Source organism: Lepidochelys kempii, chromosome 3 (assembly GCF_965140265.1).
Source record: "Lepidochelys kempii isolate rLepKem1 chromosome 3, rLepKem1.hap2, whole genome shotgun sequence".
Classification (NCBI taxonomy): Eukaryota; Metazoa; Chordata; order Testudines; family Cheloniidae; genus Lepidochelys; species Lepidochelys kempii.
In genome coordinates, this window is record NC_133258.1 from 170308959 (window position 1) to 170331226 (window position 22268).

Consider the following 22268-nt stretch of genomic DNA (forward strand, 5'->3'; position numbering starts at 1 on the left):
GGTTGACCTAAGTTTTAGGTGTAGCTCAGGCCTGAGTTATTTTTCAGTAATGCCAGTAGCTCCTGTACATACAGAAAGGTTGCTGAAAAGTGAAACACAGCTTTTCACAGCTCCGATAGTAGAAATATCAATACTGTACCTTTAAAATTACCTAGTCCTTTAATCCAATATTCCTGATTCCCATTGTGCAGGCTTCTGCCTTCTCATTTCATAGAATCATAGAATATCAGGTTGGAAGGGACCTCAGAGGTCATCTAGTCCAACCCCCTGCTCAAAGCAGGACCAATCCCCAATTTTTGCCCCGATCCCTAAATGGCCCCCTCAAAGATTAAACTCACAACCCTGGGTTTAGCAGGCCAATGCTCAAACCACTGAGCTATCCCTCCCCACACATTTACTTGTGTGTGTTTTTTTTTTATTGGTTCCTGAATGTTCAGCTTTTATTAATTATTCTATTTGTATTACAGTAGTGCCTAGGGACCAACCAAGAATGAGGCCCCATTGTGCTAGGTACTGTACAAAGTACTAGATGACCTCTGTCCCAAGGACCTTACCATCTAAATAGATAAGACAGTCAGGGGTTGGGGGAATGAGATGTGACCTACAAGCAATGTGATGGTGGCAAATAGCATGCAGATTTTTTTTTCCTTCCCTTTGTGGGTATGTGGCAGCAGGGGTAGATTTAGTGGGGGTTTTATTGTTGTTTTAATTCTTTGGGTGGGGTTTTGATAGGACTCAGAGGAGACTCACTACATGGAAAGACAAAGGAAGGCAGAGGATATAAAAGGGACGGGGAGTGGAGGAGAGCATGGAAGGCAGCTGAAGACATGGAGGGCAGGGGTGGGAAGGAATTGGAGCAAACAGCCAATCAGCATGAAGCAAAGAACATGCAGATTGAAAACTGCCTGCTGACATTTGGCGCATTGGTGAGGGTCTCTGATGCAGAACCTGCTGAAATTGTTCCTGAGCCTACTCCTTCTGGCTTCACTTTCTCCTTGCTGGAATTTCTTCTTTCCTCAGCCCATGTGATTGCTTCGTGGGTCCTAGTGCTCCTGAAGGTGGAGGGGAGGTTACCTCTGCACAGTCCTGGGTCCAGGAGTATTATGGGCAAGTATCTTATGTTTAGCTACAAACTAAAACCCAATTCTCTCAACACACATGTGGAGCTTGATCCTGCACTAGTGCAGTCATTGGAAGCAGTTGAGCAAAAAACCTAACTAGCTTCAAGACTGAGCTTGATAAGTTTATGGAGGAGTTGGTATGACAGGACTGCCTATGATGGGATGTGTGGCCCATAGGTGACTGCCAGAAGCACAAATCTCCAAATCTGGAGACGGGACACTAAATGACGGCACAGAGAATTCTTTCCCAGCTATCTGCCTGGTGGCTCTTGCCCACATGCTCACGGTCTAACTGATTGCCATATTTGGGGTCGGGAAGGAATTTCCCCCCAAGTCAGATTGGCAGAAACCATGGGGGGGCTTTCACCTTCCTCTGCAGCATGGGACCTGGGTCACTTGCAGATTTATATTCGTGTAAATGGTAAATTCTCTGTAACTTGTAATCTATAAACCATGATTTCAGGACTTCAGTAACTCAGCCAGAGATTCTGGGTCTATTACAGGAGTGGGTGGATGAGGTTCTGTGGCCTGCAATGTGCAGGAGGTCTGACTAGATGATCACGATGGTCCCTTCTGACCTTAAGGTCTGAGTCTGAGACTTCAGTGGGTGCAGGATTAGGGAATGAGAAGCAGCCTCATTGAAATCACACAGGGAACTCAGTGGGGTTACTCTCATGTGTAAGTGTTTCCAGGACTAGGATTTAAAGGCCTGATCCTGAAATTGTTTACTACTGTGAGGAATCTCACTGAAGTCTGTGAGGGCCTAGTAGTGTTGGCGGGATTGGGTCCTAAGAAACTCTCCAAATGCAAAACAGTTTTCTGAGATTTGTTTGTTTAACAAATGAAATCAGACTTTTTTTTCCCAAAACACTTTGTATTTTATTTAAGATTAAATTATGGCTAGACTTTCCAAAGGAGCCTGTAGGAGTTCAGCACCCAAATCCCAACGTGAGTGCTAATCCCACCACACGATCCATTGTCTACAGCCAAGCTCTGAGATACAACCGCATTTGCTCCAATCCCTCAGACAGAGACAAACACCTACAAGATCTCTATCAAGCATTCTTAAAACTACAATACCTACCTGCTGAAGTGAAAAAACCGATTAACAGAGCCAGAAGAGTACCCAGAAGTCACCTACTACAGGACAGGCCCAATAAAGAAAATAACAGAACGCCACTAGCTGTCACCTTCAGCACCCAACTAAAACCTCTCTAGCGCATCATCAAAGATCTACAACCTATCCTGAAGGACGACCCATCACTCTCACAGATCTTGGGAGACAGGCCAGTCCTCGCTTACAGACAACCCCCCAACCTGAAGCAAATACTCTCCAGGAACCAAACACCACAAAACAAAAACACTAACCCAGGAACCTATCCTTGCAACAAAGCCAGTTGCCAACTCTGTCCACATATTTATTCAAGTGACACAATCATAGGACCTAATCACATTAGCCTCTTACTCCACCTTTTCATGTTATCTGTATGTATGTATGTGTATATATATATATATCTTCTTACTATATGTTCCATTCTATGCATCCAATGAAGTGGGTTGTAGCCCATGAAAGCTTTTGCTCTAATAAATTTGTTAGTCTCTAAGGTGCCACAAGTACTCCTGTTCTTTTTGCAGATACAGACTAACACCGCTGCTACTCTAGTCCCTGTTAATGTTACGTTAGTTTCTAAAAAGGAAAAGTTTGTATCATGCTGCTAGAGGGACTAAGGAACATTTACTATTCTGTGGCTCAAATGTGTTCTGCTCATTTGGAATAGTTAAGGCTTCTGCCGCATCATTTACTTGACATTCCCTTACTCTTGTGTTTAATTTGATCATTAGTAAGAAAGGAAGCTGTTGTAACGCAATCCAGTGTCTCTCAGATGAAATACATCACAGGCAGATTGTTTGTTTGTTTGTTTTTGTTTTGAGGTCAGAGGTGGATTACAGTTTTGTGGGGCCCTGGGCCAGAGCAAGTGAGGGCCTGTCCCCACCCCTTCTGCCTGCAGTTCCCCCGCTGGTGCTCCTGCTGGGAAAATGGGGTTGGGGCACAGGGGCTTGCCCCACTCCACCCCCCTGTCCAGGACGCCTGCCGGGGAGTGGAATTGGGGCACGGGGGTGCCCATTTTTCCAGGGGCCCCCAATTAGCTGGAGTCCCTGGGCATAGGCCCCGTTGGCCCAGTGGCTAATCCGCCACTGTTTGTGGTGGCTTGTGTAGAGTTTCAAGACTTCTAAAAACTCTGATCTAGTGCTTAGTTTTGATGTGATAGGAATCTGTTATCCACATGATCTTTTTTCAGAGTAACAGCCGTGTTAGTCTGTATTCGCAAAAAGAAAAGGAGTACTTGTGGCACCTTAGAGACTAACCAATTTATTTGAGCATGAGCTTTCGTGAGCTACAGTTCACTTCAGCTGTAGCTCACGAAAGCTCATGCTCAAATAAATTGGTTAGTCTCTAAGGTGCCACAAGTACTCCTTTTCTTTTTCCACATGATCTTGTTACACGTTTTCTTTAATGTAATATTACAGTGGTGCCAAATTCATAAGGAGCCACAAGCATAACCAGATGCAATTCCACTGCAGTCAATGTAGTTGTGACTGCAAGTTAATGTGCTTATTTATCATTTTGGACAGAGGCCTGGAATGAAGTGGGGCAGCTAGTTGCTGTCAGTGATTGCTGTAGTGGAGAACAAAGAATTCGGGGCCTGTTCCCTATATTTTAAGTCCTCTCTGCCCCTCCCCGAAATAGAGAAGGAAATAGGAGATGTATCCCCTCCCCTGTACCAAAAGCCTCAATGGGCTTCAGGGTGGCAAAAAACAAAACCAGCTCCCACACTTCTTGGGTGCCCAAAACCCCAGCTATTCCCTACACAGCTACCAAAGCTTTCGGTTTTCCCTGATAAACTCTGCTATGCAGTTATTCACTGTCACTATACGGGGGAAAGTGGTAGCAGAGAGAATTGAAAATCTGGGGACAGTGTCAAATTGAATATAAAATCAAAAGGAAAAACAAGGGATGCTGCACATATTGTACTGTGTTGGGACAGGAGGAGGAGGTAATAAAGTGGTGAGATGCTGAGGGCAATGCCACACAGGACGCTGGGGTTCCTGTGCATAATTTAGGGGCTCCTGCTGTGTGATTTTGATCTGGTTTGCCACAGAGCACACAGGGCCTTCACCATCCATAACAGGCTACAAAAAATATCTCCACTCAAGATTATCCTATCTCCTTTCCAGGTTCCAGCATCTAATTAATCTGGGCTTGGTGCCTCATCAACAAGTAATTACTCATCCTTTTGGCATTTTCATAAAGCTATTTAATCTTTCTTTCCCCTGCAGGAAAAAGTCTCATAGTCTGCAGGTGTCATTTTTAGTTTTTTTTTAGTAGGGGGATAACAAATTCATTTAGGGACACCGTACTGTAACCTTGCTCGCTCATTAGCGCTTCACTTGTGTTCTCACTAGCACTGTGAAACTTTTTGCCTCGCTGTAGTGGACTTTAGCAAATTACTCTGGGAAACAAGGCCTTTAATATTTAATAGGCGCACCTATCACTTCCCTCAAGCTTTCTATCCATAGAATTCAAAGTGATTTCAGTATTTGTTTTACCGTAGCGCCTACGTGACCTGACAGAGTCTGGGGCCCTGTTGTACTGGGCATTGTACGAACATGTAACGAGAGATGTCCCTGTCCCAAAGAGCCTACAGTCCAACAGACAAGACCACCAAAGGAGGTGCAGGGGAAAATGGGGGCCCAGAGAGGTGAAGTGTTTTCTTTGTGGTCACAGAGCAAATTAATAGAATTCAAGACTTTGTCTGCATTTGAGAATAGCTCCGATTCAGCAGGTAGTGACCAGGGATCAATGTCACTGCACTGCTGCCAACCTGTAAGTGTAGAAAGGGACATGTAGGGAGTTGTGCTGATGGAGCTAATCATAGATTTCCCCCCTTTTTGGTGTGGATACAGTAATAAGCATAACGGCCTCCAGTTAATAAATAATTCAAGTGTTCTTCCATACACGTTAGTAACATCATTTAGAAATATTCACCGTATTCCTTAACTGTCTCAGAACCAAATGTGTCATAGAAAGGAACAGCATAGAAATTGCTGGTACAAGATGGGAATGCAGACTGCAGCCTTTGCTGGCATGTGGTGTAGGGTGTCCAGGTGTCCGGTTTTCAACTGGAAAGTCCGGTTGAAAAGGGGACCGGTCAGATCTACTGACCAGACACCCAAAGTCTGGTTACTGTGGGCGGGAAGCGCCGAGTCATCACCTGCATCAGCCCCTACTCAGCCAGGGCCACCTCCTACCTGCATCAAGCGGCTGCAGCTCCCAGCTCTGTAGGCGAGTTCCTTCTGGACCCCACAGGGAGAGGGGGAAAGCAGTGAGCGACAGAGGGAGGGGGAAAGAGGAGCATACGGGGGCAAGGCCTCAGGGGCAAGGGGCAGGAAGGGGCAGGGCCTCAGGGAAAGGGGGAAGGGAAGGGCGGGGCCTTGGGCGAAGGGGGGTTCCAACACTCCTGCTGGAGTGTCCAGTTTTTAAATATTACAAAGTTGGCAACTCTAGTGTGTTGTGCTCTGCACGTTATGCTGGTTTTCCACCTGAGGTATGCTAGTCTAAAGAGCAAGTCACAGCCAAACCCCCAGCTTGTTGCAGGCCTCTCCCTACACTATGACTTACCATCCAGGCCTAGCAGTAATTTGGAGCCATTTTGCTTTCTGTATGTCTTGTGGGAGGCTCCCACACAAGCAAGCAGAAGGCGGAGAAGAAGAAAGTACTGAAATCCCCATCCCCATGTAAAGGGGAAGCCCTCAACAAGAGGGAGGGAGGAAATTAGATATAGACTCCGCAGAAGCTAGGAGAAGGGGATGTAATGTTGCTCAGCTTCCTCGTAGCCAGGAAGATGGCAGCCCTAGCAGGTGGCAGATGGGCAATAACTTGTGGCATGACTCTCGCTGGCATACTGCGCACCTCACCTTGGAAGGAGGACAGCTAGAACACCCACCGCTGTCCTGGCACGTGGTGACACCACTGTTAGTTGAAGCAAAGTAAGCTTGTGGGATGTGGCTGGGGATAAAGTTGTCCATCCAGGGAGATGGGGGAAGCTGGAAAGAAGAGTCTGTTGGGGGACCTGAAAATGCGGTGGAGCTGGACTTAATATAATCTGCCCATTTATGATGCATGGAAAAATCAAAATGGCCTTGTTGGAGAATGCTTCTTCCAGACACCACCATCCCATGTACACAGCTGAATTGGTCTAATTCAGTAAAACAAAATTTGCTGATCTTCCTACCAGATGGACTATTGGCATGACTGCACTGAGCAAAGATGTCAGGAGTTGTGTCAAGGAATCATTTAGGATGGTAGAAGCAATCTAGTAACCAGAAGAACAAAATGATACAGAATGAACCACCACATAAAGGTTAACTGGGGGGCACAACTATAAATAACCATTAAATAGAGCAAGCTAGCTCAGCTGGTGAAGAATTTTTCAGTTTACAAAGGGATTAATAAAATGCAATGACTGATAGCATAGGACAGGAGGTGCAGAACAGGAACAGAATTGTGCAAATCCATTTTTTGTAATTTTCTTGCTTTGTGAACAGGGAGGATATTTACGTGATTACAGAGTTAGAACAGAAAGGATTAGGACATCTGCAGAATGCTCCTGAAATAGTTAGCATGAAGTTAAAAAGATATTACAGCGGACAAGGAACAGGGAACAAAAGGGCTAGAAAATGTTAGCATAAAATTGGAGAACCTACAGCAGACATTTCCTCAGTTCTAAAATAGGTAAGATGGCACTGCTATTTCATCAGAAATATGGAAATGGGAAGAAGCCAAGATCCAGTGCGTTTGGCCTCAAGTTTACAGAACGCTGGAGAAAAACCAAATCTTGTAAGGTAACAGAGGAGGAAGGTTTGGAACATTACAGTTTCAGTGGAACAAAGGCTGCATGGCTTTAGGGAGAGGGGAAAAGGGTCCCTTAATAAAAGCTGATTTGTGCCTTTGGGCACAGCCCAGGGCAAAGAATGGTATATTATCTGCACCTCTGTCTCCTGTTCCCATCTTCTTCCGGGGGGGGGCCAAGTCAATTACTGCAGCCCTGGAAAGGATGTTGCTTAATTCCCTCCCTTACATGAGCAAGCTTCTATCATGCCTGCCTCGGAAAATGGTGCCAGTATTCAGAATACAGTGTTCCTAGGGGCCCCCTCTGTAGTGATCCCCCTCTGAAACCACCCCACCATTTGTCCCATCTTGCCCCTTCCCTCCCTGGCCAAACTCCCCATGCTTAGGGCTCTGACCAGGCTGTGTGCCTGCCGAGGGAAAGAGAGAAAGTGGTGTATCTAATTTGGGTGAATCAAGGCTGTGAGTACCCTCGCAATACTGCCTCTGTCTGTTGTTTCTTTAGCTTATGCAGATGTGCCCTTGAGGGTCTCCTCCTGCACACTGGCCAAGTAGCTCGGCCAGATAAGGAGATGAACCAGGAGGAGTAAGGAGTAAGTAATGTTTAGGGCAGGGCTGTCGAGCAATTAAAAAAATTAATCACAATTAATCGCACTATTAATCACACTGTTAAACAATAACAGACTAACGTTTATTTAAATAGTTTTGGATGTTTTCTACATTTTCAAATTAATTGATTTTACTTATAACAGAATACAAAGTGTACAGTGCTCACTTAATTTTTTTATTACAAATATTTGCACTGTAAAAAACAAAAGAAATAGTATTTTTCAATTCACCTCATACAAGTACTGTAATGCAATCTCTTTATCATGAAAGTTGAACTTACAAATGTAGAATTATGTACAAAAAATTAACTGCATTCAAAAATAAAACAATGTAAGACTTTAGAACCTACAGGTCCACTCAGTCCTATTTCTTGTTCAGCCGATCGCTCAAACAGACAAGTTTGTTTACATTTGTGGGAGATAATGCTGCCAGCTTCTTGTTTACAATGTCACCTGAAAGTGAGAGCATGGCACTGTTGTAGCCAGAGTCGCAAGATATTTATGTGCCAGATGCACTAAAGATTCATATGTCCTTTCATGCTTCAATCACCATTTGAGAGGACATGCGTCCACGCTGATAACGGGTTCTGCTCGATAACCATCGAAAGCAATGTGGACCGATGCACGTTCATTTTCATCATCTGAATCAGTCAGATGCCACCAGCAGAAGGTTGATTTTCTCTTTTGGTGGTTCGTGTTCTGTAATTTTCTCATTGGAGTGTCACTCTTTTAAGACTTCTGAAAGCATTCTCCAGACCTCATCCCTCTCAAATTTTGGAAGGCACTTCAGATTCTTAAACCTTGGGTCAAGTGATGTAGCAATCTTTAGAAATCTTACATTGGTACCTTCTTTGCGTTTTGTCAAATCTGCAATGAAAATGGTCTTAAAACGAACAACATGTGCTGGGTCAACATCCGAAACTGCTATAACATGAAATATATGGCAGAATGCAGGTAAAACAGATTAGGAGACAAACAGTTCTCCCCCAAGGAGTTTAGTTAAATTTAATTAATGCATTATTTTCTTAATGAGCATCATCAGCATGGAAGCATGGCATCCGGAATGGGGCCGAAGCATGAAGGGGATACAAATGTTTAGCATATCTGGCACATAAAGACCTTGCAATGCCAGCTACAAAAGTGCCATGTGAACATCTGTTCTCACTTTCAGGTGACATTGTAAACAAGAAGCGAGCAGCATTATCTCCCATAAATGTAAACAAATTTGTTTGCCTTAGCGATTGGCTGAACAAGAAGTAGGACTTAGTGGACTTGTAGGCTCTAAAGTTTTACATTGTTTTGGTTTTGAGTGCAGTTTTGTAAAAAAAATCTACATTTGTAAGTTGCACTTTCACAATAAAGAGATTGCACTCAGTACTTGTATGAGGGGAATTGAAAAATACTATTTCTTTTGTTTGCCATTTTTACAGTGCAAATATCTGTAATTAAAAATAACAATATAAAGTGAGCATTGTCTACTTTGTATACTGTGTTGTAATTGAAATCCATATATTTGAAATGTAGAAAAACATCCAAAAATATTTAATACATTTCAATTGGCATTCTATTGTTTAACAGTGCAATTAAAACTGCAATTAATCGCGATTAATTTTTTGAGTTAATCACATGCGTTAACTGCGATTAATTGCCAGCCCTAGTTTAGGGAGGTGCTGCAATCATCTGATGCTGCTGATAACGAGCAGAGAGCGTGGAGAGAGACAATCAATGAAAAACTGAAAATTGATAGCCAGGAGAGGAAACAAGGGCAGGAGTGGATGATACAGCTGCTTGAAGATCAAACTGACATGCTGAGGTGATTGCATTGCAGGCAGAACACATCCGTCTTCACCTCCCACTGAAGTCCATACAGAACTGCCTTTCCTGCCCTTCCCAAACTCCCCATACACATTCCTCGCATATTCCTGGGCCATCGCAGTATCCCATGCAATCCACCCCTAGGGGACATGTTTCACAATAACAGCTGGAGAGCCTCCTTTCAAAAAGTACTATTCATTGGCCTGTCCCTTGCAGGAAATAGTAATGTTTATATAGCTGTTAAATATGCTTGTGCAACCACAACTATCAGTGGTGGATTAGCAAATGGGACCATGGGACCTGTGCTCAGGGGCCCCGGCTAACCAGGGGGCCCTGGAAAAATGGGTGCCCCACCTCCAAGAGACAAGAACCTGGACCATGTGGAGGAAGTCTCCTCACTCCAACCCTGCTCCCAAGCAGCAGGTGAGCGGGGCGGCGGAAGCCCCAGCGGCCAGACCCTGACTGTGGCCCTGGGACTGGAGGAGCTCTGGCTCCCTCCTGCAGCCTCAGCGCTGGGGGAGCTCTCACTCCCCGCTGCAACCATGGGGGCCCTGGTGGGGTGTGGGGACAGAGCTTCTCTGGTCTGGGGGCTGCAGTAGGGGGAGGATAAAAAGAGCAAACGGGGCCATAGTGGGGGCATAGAATGGGGGTGGGACCATGGGTAGAACAGGGACAGGGATGGGGGGGAAGGGGCCAAACGGTGTAAGGCCATGAGCAGGACCACAGGTGGAAGGAGCGGAACAGGGGCGGGATCACAAGTGACAGGTGTGGGGAGGGCCCTCCCCTCCCAATTGTTCTGGCCCAGGGCCCCACGAAACCTTAATGCACCTCTGGGAAATATAGGTGTGTTCTGCCTATAATTCTCTCCACTTACATAGTACTTTTATGGATAGATCTCAAAGACCTTTACAGAGGTAGTTAAACATATTTAGCCCCACTCTAATGATGGTGAAACTGAGGCATAGAGGTGTTAAGCGGTTTGCCCAAGGTAACACCACAAGAGGGCAGAAAAACCCAGGGTTGTGAGTTCAATCCCTTGAGGGAGCCATTTAGGGATCTGGGGCAAAAATTGGATTGGTCCTGCTTTGAGCAGGGGGTTGGACTTAGATGACCTCCTGAGGTCCCTTCCAACCCTGATATTCTATGATTCTAAGTAAGGAAGAAAATTAATGAGGAGAAATGCAGTCAAATGCCAAAGGATTTAGAACATGCTAGAACCTGGCCTAATTATAGATTGGAAAAAAGCTATTCAGTTTTGTCATAAATATAAAGGGAAGGGTAACCACCTTTCTGTATACAGAACTATAAAATCCCTCCTGGCCAGAGACAAAATCCTTTCACCTGTAAAGGGTTAAGAAGCTAAGATAACCTCACTGGCACCTGACCAAAATGACCAATGAGGAGACAAGATACTTTCAAAGCTGGAGGTGGGGGAGAAACAAAGGGTCTGTCTGTCTGTCTGTGTGATGCTTTTGCTGGGAACAGATCAGGAATGCTCTTCGTAACTCCTTAAAATAGTAAGTAATCTAGCTAGAAATGCGTTAGATTTCCTTTTGTTTAATGGCTGGTAAAATAGCTGTGCTGAATGGAATGTATATTCCTGGTTTTGTGTCTTTTTGTAACTTAAGGTTTTGCCTAGAGGGATTCTCTGTTTTGAATCTGATTACCCTGTACGGTATTTACTATCCTGATTTTACAGAGGTGATTCTTTTACTTTTTCTTTAATTAAAATTCTTCTTTTAAGAACCTGATTGCTTTTTCATTGTTCTTAAGATCCAAGGGTTTGGATCTGTGTTCACCTATGCAAATTGGTGAGGATTTTTATCAAGCCTTCCCCAGGAAAGGGGGTGTAGGGCTTGGGGAGATATTTTGGGGGGAAGACATCTCCAAGTGGGCTCTTTCCCTGTTCTTTGTTTAACATGCTTGGTGGTGGCAACATAGGGTTCAAGGACAAGGCAAAGTTTGTACCTTGAGAAAGTTTTTAACTTAAGCTGGTAAGAATAAGCTTAGGGGGTCTTTCACGCAGGTCCCCACATCTGTACCCTAGAGTCCAGAGTGAGGAAGGAACCTTGACAAATTTGGAGATAGATTTAGAATAATGAATCTGGGAGTGCAGACGGAAATGAGGGAATATCTGCTAATTGGACAGTTGCTGCTGCATGCGATTTGTGAAAAGCGATTTGTGAGTTAATTTAGAAATATCCCCTAAAGACTGCTGCCAGGGGCTCAGTGCCACAAAAGAAGGGACACAATAATGCTTCCCCCCAAGATTTTTGCACTTGCTCTGAGTTCCATATGTCTCTGAGCTGGGTGTAGGGAGCCATCTTGTACTCCTTAGCTGTGGTCCAGTGCTAGAGTGGGCTGGACTGTCACTCGGGCTGTGTTGGTAGCAATGCCACTGAAATTTGTCCAGACAGCAGGGTGGCTGGGCCAAATGGTGCTGTGATCAGGTGTGCAGGGAGCCGGTTCCTGTGTGGAGGAGCACAGGGAAGTCAGTTGAGAACTCCTCTTCTGGCAGCACTGTCTCATGCAATGTGTGGGTAAAAGAGAAGGGAGACTCCCTGGCCAAGAGAGATGTAGGTTCCCTGCTGGGGGTGGAGGAGGGTACACACAGGCACTGGAATGGGGTCCCTACCGGGGAGGAGGGCAGCAGGGATTGGAATCACACACACCCCGAAGCACCCCCACCAAATATCTGAATTGGCTCCACTGCTGAGCAGGTGCCTTTCCCAACCTGCTCTGCAAACCACTGTTCAGACACTGAGGAGTGTTTAAACTCGCTGCTTTTCTGGAAGTTGGCTTTATTAACAAAAAAATCAACTTTAATCTTCTTCCCAAATCCTGCTCTGAGTCCTGGCATCAGGATTGCTCAGCCCCCACCTTAGATCTTCTCTGTCCCAGAGAGCCACCAAGCACCTCCATCAGTGTGTCTGCAACACCCACTTAACTTATTCCCCAAAGGATTGATACTTGCTAAGAAGGTGGTGTGCTACAGGAAAACATTGTTACATAGAGTTATACAGGACAACATGAGGTTCAAGGCCTCACGGAAATCACTGCTCTGCAGGAATAAATAGCAAGAGCAGAATTCTAACACCATTACTCATGTTGAATGGTACCTTAATCCACAGCTACTCTAAGGCCATGTCTACACTCGAGAGTTTACAGCAGCACGGCTGTACCGATGCAGCTGCGCTGCTCTAAGATCGCCCATGTAGCCGCTATGTGCCGATGGGAGATCCCCCAATGAGTGGCAGCAGCTATGTCGGTGGAAGAACATCTAGTGCCAACGTAGGGCTGTCCACACCAGCACTTCTGTTGGTGTAATTTGTCACTCAGAGGTGTGGGTTTTTTCACACCCTTAAGTGACATTAGCTATACTGACAAAAGTGCAAGTATAGACATAGCCTAATTGAAGTCTATGGACCCATTTATGAAGCAAGGTGGAGCTCAACATAAGAAAGGGTGTCAAAACCTAGCCACAAGTATGGTGACCAGCAGATGTATGCGCCATATTTTCAAAGGTACTTAGGTACCTAAAGATGCAGCAAGGCACCTAGTGGGATTTTCAAAAGTTAGGCTAGGCACCTAACTCCCACTGAAATCAATGTCAAATAGGCACCTAACCCACTTAGGTGCTTTTGGAGATCCCACTAGGCACCTTACTGCATCTTAGGCACCCAAATACCTTTTGAAAGTCTGGCCATATATCACCATTTCAAGCTCACCAAGGAATCAACAGGGGAAATAGACAAAGAGTTGAGGGTCATGGAAGAGGTTGTTAGTGCACACAGAACAGTCCCTCAACTTTTTGAAAACTTAACTAGATTCCGCTCTGCAAGTCACGGGATTCTGAGAGAAAAAAAAACCAAACTGCTGAGTTTATGAAAAGTTTCACTGCTCTGAAAAGTTTCACTAAATGTATGTAGGTTCACAGCCATTTTTCTCCAGTTCTACTTTGCACTCCTGGAGGAATGCAATATAGAGTCAATGAAAGGAGAGTGCATATGTAACCTGCGTTGCTTGCATTGCAGTATTTCATAGTGTGAATAAGGGAAGAAATAGTGGCAATAGTACATAGCTATTATTTTTATTCTAGGGGACTTTGTGTGCCTGCAGACTTGCCAGAGCTGGGCATGGTGACTCTGACTGGACTAGAATCATCCAGAAATTGGATCTGAGGTGGGGGGGCTGCTAGGCATTCTCATTAACTGATTGAGACTATTTGAGTGATTTCCATTTTGGGCAAGCAGCCTGACAGGACACAAGGAGGAGTTTATAAATAGGGGGGGTTGGAGCCAGCCTGGAGGACTCAGTTGTGGAATGGTGCAAGGAGCAGAAGGGGCTGTTCCCTCACCCCACAAGAGAAGCAAAGGAGGACTAGAATTGCTGCAGGCTGCACATTGCAGACTGTTGATGCACAGCCTTCTTCAACCCAACCCCCAGCCCTGAGCCTGCTCCCACACCGCAAACCCCTTGGCCCCACCTGGAGCCCCCTCCTACACCCCAAAACCATCATCCCCAGCCCACACCCCCAGCTGGAACCCTCACCCACTCCCGCACCCCAACCCTCTGCTCCAGCGCTGAGCCCCCTCCCACACCCTGAACCCCTCATTTCTGGCCCCACCCGGAGCCTAGGGAAAGACCCGAGTCACCGTGCTCCCCTGCGGGGCTGTGTGGCCTGCAACTTATTTTTTCTGTAGGTCAATGGCCCCTGATAGAAAAAAGGTTCCCCACCCCTGCCCTACAGTGAGTGAGAAGGGCTGGGCCAAGGTGGGAAGGTCAAGAGTGTTAGGCCATAGCCCTGCTCCCTTGCTAACAAAGTGTTTTGTGCATTGAGAGCATACATTGCACCTTTAGCTGCTTAGGCCTGTGCTCCCGGGAGCACAGTGTCTGCCATAGGAAGAAGGCCTAGTGCACCACCCCTTCTTACTGCTCTGTCCCTCGGTGACTGCGGTAGTTTGTCAGAATGCTACCAGAGCTTATTAAGCAGCATTTTACTGACTAGTCTAAGGGAACATGCAACCGGTCGTGCAGGGTCTCCTAAGATAGTATGTTAAAGCACTGATTTTTAGTTTGAGCAAATTGCGTTTAAAATTCTACACAGCAAATTAGAGCAATAAATGCTTCAGGGGTGTGATGTATTGTAAGGTCTTCACATTATTAATGACCTTGGGTCTTTAAATGCTGCTAATATGGTTGGTGTTGTTGGGCGATGGTGTTATATGACGTGTGAGGGACGTTATGCAGAAAGCAGATGCCTGGAGCAAGACAGCAATCACTAAGTCTTGGATTATTTTATTGAACCTAATGCACCCTTTAATGACACTCGGTCCTGCGTGCAGTTTACGGTATCTTCTGACACAGTGCACATTACTTGTTGTGACTAAGTAACTGGTAAAAACTGGCCATGCAGCAGTAGAATTCTTCTAAATATCAGTTCATAATGACAATATTACAAGACTAAAGCACTGGGGAGGCAGCGTGATCCAGTGGACAGAGCACTGCAGGAGGATGGGAGGCCCAGTTCTATCCTTGGCTCTGCCACTGAGCTGCTGCGTGTTATTTCCCCTTCCACCCTTTCTCTGTCTTGTCTATTTAGACCGTAAGCTCTTTAGGACAGTGACTGTTACTTACCATGTGTTTAGTGTCTGGTGTCTAGTTAGCAGGGGTTCTCAATCAGCTGGGCCTCCAGACACTGTTGTAACACAAATAATATCTAATCAGTTTTCTGTGTCTGCAGTTTGAATTACAAGAAACACTCGAGTGTTCAGAATAGCTACTATGTTGAATGCACTCAGATGCAGTCAGGGTGTAGGATACAGCTTTAGATAGAATAGAATATCTCCATGTAAGTAAGTGGTCAAAACAAGGCTGGTGAAATATCATGAGGAAAGTAACACGTTCTTAAAAAGTGCAGGGAAAAATATAGGTTTTTGAGCATAGCTGGATGGGGGTGTAGAGCTCTAGGAGACAGAATACCTCCAGGATACCAGAATACCTCGAAGAACACAGGAGGGAGGGAACTCTGAAGTGTGGGTTCTGCCCAGTGTGGACTGTCTCCAACACTTTCCACTAGAGGCAGTCAGACAACCATGGACACAAATCTGGCCATGCCCAGAAACCAGACTAACCACACCACTTTGAGCCCATAGACCATCGCCAGGTATACTAACCAGCACTCTCACTCTTCTAGACCATTTATGTCCTTGTCGACGCTTGTGGTGTCATCTTTCTCCTCAGCCAATAATCCCAGATGCAGTGACACGTTTTCATCTTCTCTCTCAACCATTTCCGTACTTTCTTCCATGCTGCATTCTATGTGTGGAATTTCCTTTCCTGGCTGGTTTGCAAAGGCCGGTGCCTTCTCCTTATTCAAATACATCCTGGATACCCACTTCTACTATGTCACCTACAAGAAACCAAATGGTTGATGTCAATGAGGCTGTGAGGGAGATGGGGAATAGTGCATACATCTTTATGTTAAAATAAATTACCTGTATTTAAAATGTTACATTATCAGCACATGGCCAATTACCACCCACCACTGTGCTGTATAGATTACTGCTTTCCTCTGTGTTAATTTGAATTAATTTTTCTGAGTGTCCCTATGTAGACAAACCCTAAATTAGAATAGAGTAAGAACTTCAGGGTGTGGGCCACTGAAATTAAAATCTGAAATAGAATACTTTGCAAACATTCAGCACACCTTTAAGAATACCAAAAATGTTAGGATGGAAGGAAGCCAGGAAGAAGATTGGCTCCTCCCACAATTCCTGTGTTTTCTTCACATAGCACTTTAAAAATCAGTTTTTCTATTCCAATTACATTTCACGTCTCATGTCGCCTTTGGATGTTCAGAAAGGTTTCTCTAAAGCTACATGAATGTTCCCTTCAACATAGCTGTCAGCATCAGTGTAACTTGTGTTACATTAATGTCAGGTATTTCTCAAACTGAAATGAAGGTCGTTCAGTGATGCTTAACATTAAATAAGAAATTAGTCACATGTTGAATGAAGAAGAAAGCACAGGTCTTCAGCAAGGGGGAGAGAGAAATGTTTTATCTAAACATTAAAATTCATTAGACGAGATAAAGCACGAAGAGATCAATGAGGCAGAACGTATTTCTAAAGATTTTTAATTGCAAGAAAGAATATAGTATTGTGCTGAAATGTAGCATTCTGAATTAATAATTTAGTCCTAGCTGGCACTGAATGCCTGAGGAGATTGGTAATAGGTTATAGACTAATGTTTTCAAAAGTGCCAGAATGACTTAGGTGCCTAAATCCTATTGAAAGTCAGTGGAACCTCCAGCACTTTTGAAAATTTTATCCAGAGGGCCTGTCACAACTAGATTAAGGGTTCAAATGTCTGAATGGTGGTGATCAAGGGACATTATTGATTTAGTTTATTTATAGACTTTTCTATAACAATCTTTACTGAACTGTCTGAGCACCTTCCTTAGGAAATTCCTCTGCTCAGGCAACACTCCCAGTGATCTATATGAAAAGGGCTGATGTTCTCCATCCTGTACCAAGAGGACAAGTGTGCACTTCATAACTGGCATTCTCTCACACATCCACAGCAGAGAGGCAAGGGAGTGAAATGATTTGGACACTGAATAGAAGACACTCTATTAGAAGGCATGTGAGTGAGGCAATGTGGATAAACTTACACTGTCATAACCTGAGTTAGGCCTGTTCTGTGGATATACTGTAGACTTGTCCACAGGGTGGGTAATGCCCATTACAGGAGTGTGATTTCTGAAGCGCACTAACATGTTGCGGATTAATTGGTCTGTGTAAACCGGGCTGGTGTGCACTGAAGGTTCCTTAGCGTGATTCAATGTAGTGCGCCTATGTTAAAGCACATTAGGAAGCCTTATTGTGCACCAACAGGGTCTACATGGCCCAATTAATGTGCAGGGTGCTCATACCCTGGTAGTGAAGAATCTGCAGCTGAAATCATACCTTCAGGGACACTTGTCCTACCTCATTGTCTTCACATTATGCCCTCATTGATCCTTCTGGAACTTTGTCAGGGATCCAGCACTGATGAAAGATTCTCTCGTAATTTAACAAACAGTTATTTTACTGATTCACTGTAGGAATAGAATCCAGCTCACTCTCTTGTCATCTCTTTAGGAGAGAAAATTAGTACAAATTTATTTGTATCACTAAAGTGGACAGCTATGACTTTAAACACTCACAGAAGCAAGCCTGATGGCTAACAAAGAACAGGGAGTCATTTTGGCATGATCGTTGTGTAGAGTAGAATTGTACTTATAAGACCTAGACACACTGTGTCCCATTAACTAAAGTTTCTGCTTTCCAGTCTCTAAAGAGCATAAAACTGAGTCATATGTCCTGCCATGAACCCAAATTTAGAACTTCCATTGACGTCAGTGTGAGTTCTGTGTGTGTTGCACTGGTGAGATATGGCCCATTACAGCTAACTGCATAAAAAAACCCAAACACACACTTGCTACTTGATTTCACGGGTAGCGACAGAAAAAAAAAAATCTGTGGGGATTTCCTGTCATAATCTGTAGAAATCTACAGAAATTCTGCAAAGATTTTTCTTTGGCTTTCCAGCACATTCATCTACCTTGAATCTTAATGCTACCTGTCACTGGTAAGTAAGACACAAAGAAGGGCATTTTAAAACACTTAGGCTGGGATATTTTAAGGGAGTGAGGCACCAAACTCCTATTGAATTTCAATTAGAGTTGGGCACCTAACTCCCTTGAGCTGTTGAAAAATCTCAGCCTTATTAATTTACTCAGTTGACAGTCAATGCACTGATCCTGATATACACTGACTGAAGATCTAGCCTAGTAATGACTAGTAGCTGCAGAAACCTAGCACAATCATTAAAAAGTGGCCTTCCCTTTCACTGTATTACTCAGTTTACAGATTGCAGGAAAGGCGTGAGACAGGAAGAGAAGAACAAAGGGGGAACCAAGAAAGGAAAACAGAACGGAGGCAAAGGGCTTGATTCTCTTCTCAAATAGGTGTAAATCAGGAGTAAGTGTATTATGTTAATAGGCTGATTTTCCTCTCATTTGTTCCAGTTTTGCTTTGGTATAAAAACCGGTTTGAGTGGAATTACTGCTGATTCACACTGGTGTAAGAAAGGAGAATCGGCCTCAGTGGAAATATACTTGCATAAGTAAAAGGAGAATCAGATCCAGGAAGTGAGAGAGAATGCATTGCACCAGAAACAGCACCAATATTGTTTTGAACTACAGCCAGCATAACTCCTTGATTGGTTTTCAGTGGAGTTGAATGGGATATGCACAGGGCAAAATGTGACTTATTTTTTCAGTCCAGGACGGGAAGTTCTTTGTGTGTCAAAGCTGATTCCAATGTAGAGGAGTGATGGACAGTGCTTAGGAAAGCCCAAATGGCATCACCTGAAACAGGAAAATTGAAAATATATAAAGAGAATTAAAAAAAAAGCCCACAAAGGGTATGGAGGAAGGAAAGTAAGAAAGAGAGAAGATTAATGTGGGTGGATCCTGTGCTCTGTAAGCTTTTTCTTATGTTTTTTTACTATTACTATAAAAAGATATTGGACCAGATCCTCAGCTGGGGCAAATCGACAAAGCTTCATTGAAATCCACGGAAGTTCAGCCCTACGTTTCTGTGTTCTGTTTGCTTTCATATCAGAGCTGACAGTAGCACATACTCCATTTCCCTCCCTCCATAAAATAATCTCCACAAAGGTGAAGATGACACTGATTTTGCATTGCTGGGGGCATACCCACACCTGAAGATGTGCAGCCCACATCCCCCTGAAAACTAGCCTCTCTCTCCTAGAAAGCCACTCCATAGCTCCTGTCATGGACAATACTGCACCGAAGCGTTTGCATGGACTTTGTGAGGAAACGAGGCTTGGATTCCTTCCTCACGGACCTGAAGTTTCCTGGCACATGTCTGCATACTTGAGATTGCCAGAAATCGCCCCTTTAATCAAACTTTTAAAGTGCAGTTCTGCTCTGGAAGATGACTATGTAAAAACGGCACCTTTCTGGAAGACATTAGATCAGCTCCCTGTGTGCATGCAGAGTTATGTCTGCTTATTTAGTTGAGGGGGGGGAGAAAACTAAGTTTTGACTCCTGTTAAACTTCCACAGCCAACACAGCTAATGAAGAATAAGCTAAATGTGCTCTTAGTTGTGCATCATCAACAGATTTGTGTACTAAATTCCAATTACGGAGATGATCAATTACGCCCGGTCAAACCCAATGAAGGCAGTGGGGTTATACATAAGGCACTTGTGAGAGTAATTTTGGGTGCTGGGCACTTTGTTTTGTTTTGTTGTTGTTGATTTTTACTGGTGGTGAGGCACCAGGAGAAAAGACTCCAACTTGACTGTCAGAGCCAGGTTGAGTTTGTGGAGCTGGGAGTTAGAAAAAAACATCTTGTTACCTCTAAAGTGAGCATGTCTGATCTGGAAGATATCAAGAGACACATATGGAACCCTGCAACTCCATTTTTAATTGAGTAGAGCAGAACTGTGCTGCAAAAATGTCAGTCTTGGACTCCCAAAATTGTGTATTGACATTAATGGGGAACTACCTCTTTAAGCTTGTGTATCATTTAGAAAGGAGCTTCTACGACAGTGAAGCAGCTTGGAGCTTCCTTAAGGATTATTACATGATTACTAAATCACACCTCTGCTTTGTTTGCGATTCTTGTATCTTACAAATGAAGCACAGCCCCATTGCACTGGATACATTTTTTTTCCTTTCAGTTTTTTGCTTGATAAACTATCATTTTTTGTTGAAAACAATAGGTACCTGTAAAGGATCCTGTGTTTTATACTGAATATTAATCCCAAGTGCCTTTCACAATGTTCCCTGAGTACTCTAGGCATAAAGGAAATAGAGATAAGCCCTATTATAGTGAAGGCATGCTGACAGCTTCTACTACAGAACTCATTCAGGCTGATTAAGCCATCTGTGATATTAGGCCGACTACTGCTGGCGCTGCTGTGGCCAGCGGTGCATTCTCAGGCACACCCACTCACAACTTCCTGTTCTTCATATATCCCTGAATGGCTTCTACTCACCACAAGTCACAGATGATGATGTGTCCTGGGGCTATTCCCCCACCGCATTGCCCTGCTCCAGATTTTTGGCCAGGGCCCTGATTCGAAGCCCATGGTGCTGCATAGTTATCCTGTTCCTTCCAAGGCCTTAACAATGGGCAGGGAGTCAAGCGTAGCGCACCCAGGCTGACTGATGTAATATCTGGGGGACCGCCTTTTCAAAAGGTAAAAGTGGGACACATGCAGGAGCCCTGCCTCCACCGTGGCCCTGTCCCTGCTTCTCCTCTCTTCCCCGAGGCCCCGCCACCTGGCCAGGCTGGAAACCAGAGCCAGGCTGTGGTAAGAGCCACCCAGGGAGCCCCTATGGCGGCCAACCCTCCAGGATTGGCCTGGAGTCTCCTGGAATCGGCATCCATCTCCCGGTGACTACTGAAAGCAATCCAGGAGATTGTAACAGGATGTTTTAAGAAAATGACATTATATCGTGTTGGGAAAAAAAATCTCCCAGAATAGCTTCAGTCAGAGTTGGCAACCCTAGGAGCTCCGGACCCTCCACCTGCTCTGGGTGGGAGACTGGGGGTGCCCTAGAGCAGCCTCTGGCCCACGTCCCCACCCCCCAGAGCATGCCACCCAGAGCAGGTGGAGGGCCCAGGCTCCCTGCTTGGCTTTTATTACTGCCCAGCTCCAGCTTTTGGCCTGACCAGGAAACAGGGCCTTGTGGCAAGGGAGAGAAGGGCTTAAGGCCAGTGATGAGCTGCCAAAATCTTAACAACGGGTTCCCTCCTCACCCCACAAGGGGGTCGTTTCCCACCCCCACCTGGGACTCCTGCTCCATCCAACTCCCCCCCGCATTCCTTGACGCCCCCCCCAGCCCCATCCACCCCCCTCCCCTGTCCCCTGACTGCCCCCAGAACTGGGCAGGAGGGTCTCGTGGGCCACCATAGTGGGCGCCCACCCCACCCCTAAGAGCCAGAGGCATCTGCCGGGGGGGTGAGGTGGGGAGTCCCAGAGGTGCTTACCTGGGGCAGCTCCCAGGAAGCATCTGGAAGGTCCCTCTGGCTCCTAGGGGCCTGGGAGTGTAGCTGGGGGGGAGCAGCCACTCTCCCACTGATCACATCAAAAGTGGTGCCTTAGGCGCCCAGTCCCTGGGTGCTCCACTTTTGGCCAGTTAAATTTAAAAGCCCTTTTAGAACCGGGTTGTCCCTCGCGGAACAACCAGTTCTAAAAGGGCTTCTAAATTTAACAACCGGTTCTAGTGAACCGGAGGGAACCGGCTCCAGCTCACCACTGGTTAAGGCCCATTTTAGTCCCCCACCACCAGGAAGAAGCTAGTGCCACCCCTGAGCCTTGGGCAGGCACAGAACAGAACTACGGGAAAGCCAGGACAAATGCTGTCCCAGAGTCAGTCAGCCCATGACTGGAACTTGAACTCTGCATTTCAAGATTATCTCGCCCAATTCGGGATGGGTGGTCACCCTAATAATATCAGCAGTAGTGAGTAAGGCTGAGATTTTCAAAAGAGTTTAAGGGGAGTTGGGCTCCTGTATCCCTTGGGCATCTTTGAATTGAGAAGGGAGGAGAAGCAGCCATCAGCACGGCTCCTGTGATTTTACCGACTGAAAATGAAGTTAGCACATTGCAAGCTATTATGAGCTAGACAGTGCCTAGCCTTTACTCAGTCATGCAGGTGAATAGGAGGGAGTAAGGATTCCCCTAACCACACCCTTATGTGGCCACATAAGGGCTACCAACTCTAGGTG

General features: G+C 45.2%; 1 long non-coding RNA gene across 2 annotated transcripts in view; it reads right to left on the bottom strand.

Moving 5' to 3' along the window:
• LOC140908327 (uncharacterized) overlaps nucleotides 1-15860 on the bottom strand; it is a 54894-nt gene extending 39034 nt beyond the window's left edge. Inside the window, exons 1-3 of one of the 2 annotated variants that reach the window (XR_012157835.1) lie at nucleotides 15629-15860; nucleotides 15090-15150; nucleotides 7894-8504 (exon numbers count right to left, since the gene is read on the bottom strand). This is a non-coding gene — a long non-coding RNA (uncharacterized lncRNA). Of the gene's footprint in view, nucleotides 1-7893; nucleotides 8505-15089; nucleotides 15151-15628 lie in introns of those variants that run through there. The other variant, XR_012157836.1, reaches the window with a different exon arrangement.
• Between the last annotated feature and the right edge of the window lie 6408 nt (nucleotides 15861-22268).